Source organism: Myotis davidii, unplaced genomic scaffold (assembly GCF_000327345.1).
Source record: "Myotis davidii unplaced genomic scaffold, ASM32734v1 scaffold167, whole genome shotgun sequence".
Lineage (NCBI taxonomy): Eukaryota > Metazoa > Chordata > Mammalia > Chiroptera > Vespertilionidae > Myotis > Myotis davidii.
In genome coordinates this window covers 6,067,531-6,070,286 of record NW_006300048.1, presented here as the reverse complement: position 1 = coordinate 6,070,286, position 2,756 = coordinate 6,067,531, and positions in this window count along the sequence as shown.

Genomic DNA, 2,756 nt, shown 5'->3' with positions numbered 1-2,756 from the left:
GAGTGACTCTCATGTGAGTCACATTTTTAAAAGTAGGTAAAATCAATTTCAATAATGCATTTTATTTAACCCAATATATCCAAATCATAATTCCAAGATGCAATTAATACACTGACACTGATTCACGAGAGAATTTACATTCTCTTTGGTACTAAACCCAGAGTGTGCTTTACACTACGGCACACCTCAGCTGTCACAGCCTTGTTTCCATTGCTTAACAGCCACACGATCCAGAAGCTACTGCGCTGGACAACCAGCATTAGAGTACAAACCAGGCTTCCTGCTACTCACAACCGCTGCCTCCTATACCCCGCCAGCAGGGTGGGAAAATGCAGTGAGAACAAGGCCTGCACCACATCACCCAGGCTGGGGTACGCACAGGCTCTGTGTATAGAACCCCCGCACTTCTGAGCCCGCCTGAGAGCCACACTGACAGAAATGCCCCTCGGGGATTGCTGACACTCTCAGGGCCTTGGCCCCAGAAAATCACAGCTTCACATCTTCCCCAGGAAGGAGGAACTGCCTGGGGATCCCCAATGGCCTTCTGTCCTGGAGGAGGAGCTGGCTGTGTCATTCGTGTGGCGAGGCACAAAGAACAGGGCTCCTGCACCAGGCGGATGCCCTTACTCACTCATGGGACCCTTCTCTAAACTCCTATGGCCCTTGGTTTACTCATCTGAAAAATAAGGAACATTCTCATCACCCCTCAAGGCTCTTGTCAGGCTCACAAAGCAGAGTTTATACAAACATGTTTTGTAAACTATCAAGTGTTGTGCAAATAACAGATTATTTCCACATCTCTGTGAAAGCAGACAGAGGCTGACCCCAGGGGAGCCATGGGGAAGGGACATTAAGCCCCCTTGTCTGTAATGAGGTTCCAGGGCAGTTTAAGGCCAGTGCCTCGGGGTCTTCAGAAGGGCACTGGATCCAAAGGACACTGGATCAGGCACTCCTGAGGGAGTGCTGGAGAAATTGCTGACTTTGAAGATTTCCTTCAAGCTAATTCTGTATGTGATGAGCTGACTTTTCTTACAAGGCCCCAAAGCACATATGTAAATCGGCAGAATCTTAATAACATTCCCCAAAGAGTTGCCTTCACACTGACCTTTCATGCTTCCCTCTGAGTTGCCTCAGAATGCTGAGTCACCGGTCATGACTCAGCTTCTAGCTACCCCGCCCAGAGGGCACATATCAGATCCCTGTTGCCCAAAAGTATAGTCTGAGACCCAGGCCTGTCCCCACCCCAGGTGCCTTCAGCACTCCTCTGATGGGGGTAGGAAGTGGGGTCAGGGAGCGAGCCTGTAACTATATCAGTGCCCTTCAAGCTCAGGCCTGGAGACCAGATGGCCCCAGAGGATGAACCTGTGGGGAAGTGAGAAAGCCTCACAATTGTGATTAGTGGGTTCCCAGGGGATGTCTGCTCTGAGTAATGCCTCTCCAGCACCAAATGGGTCCACATGCAGACTTCCAGTTGCCCCTTTCTTCCAGTGGCACCACCAGCAGCGTCATTCAAATCCCACTCTGCGCTGGAGACTCTGATCAATTTATCCCTCATCCCTACAGATGCCAGGAGACTAAAATTGGACCCCTGGACTGGGCTGGTGATCTCGTCACCCTCTCTCTCTGCTCCCATTGGTGGTACTGAAGGCGTGGTGCAGCCGTGAAGCACCCAAGACTTCCCATTCCCCAATCTCAGAGGCTAGGGTTCCCCCCACCCCAATCTTTCCTCTGTCATGCATGGACACCTAAGTTTATCCTCAAGCACATTCTAGAGAGGAAACAATTCCCATAAGCCTTCTACTCTTAGTGAATATGGAGCAGACAGAGAAAGAAGGAAAAATGGGCTCCATATCGGAGCCCACCCTATGCCAGAGCCCTGGGATTTATCTCCAAATACCACTTTCCTGTGTGGGCTGGACATGGCTTCCTAGAATAGAGATACAGTCCTCTTGGGTACTTTAAAAATGATTTTCTAGACTCTTTCATGTCCCTTTTACCCATAAACTTTGAGATGAAGAGTTCAAAGATCACGAGTATTCCCTCTGCACAAATGGCCTTGGGTAGGGGATATGTGAGCCCTTTCACACCCCTGGGTTCCTATTCCTTAATCCAGAGCCAAGTCCCAAACGAAGTATGCTGGTGACTATTCAAATCTAAACAGATAAACCCAGGAGCCCAGAAAAAAAGGCTTTTTCTCAGCATGAAAAGCAACAGGAACTGATTGGGGAGGTCATGGGAAGACTGCAATTGCAGCCCATGTCCTACGGCCAACAACACAATCCCAGAATGACTTGGGGCCTTTTTTGTAACCAGTTTTGATTGGTACCATCCTCTGTCCTCCACCCTGCCAAACAGTCCCCACCCCCGGTAGTGGTGGAAAGATGTGTTTGGTTTTGATTAACCGAGGAAAATTGTACATCCATTTACTGCTCTTTTGGAGCTGGGAGCGTTTCCCACGCCCGGAGGAGCGCTCTCACAGCTGTCCTAGTCAGAGCGTCCTAAACAGCTGGGCTAATGAGTGACAGCTGGCCTCCAGCCCTGATTCTCAACACCCACAGGCTTTTCCTAAGGCTTGATCGCCACCTGGTGGTCACTAAGAGGAGGCACCTCCTCTGGGTCCCCCTGGGTAGAACCTCAAAGGCAGACAACTTTAGGCCTGTGGGCGACATGTCCAATGGGAAAGGCGCAGAGAAGTAATTTCCGGCCTGTGAACACAGTGAAGGTGGAATCAAGGCCTGTGAGATGACGGAAACAGG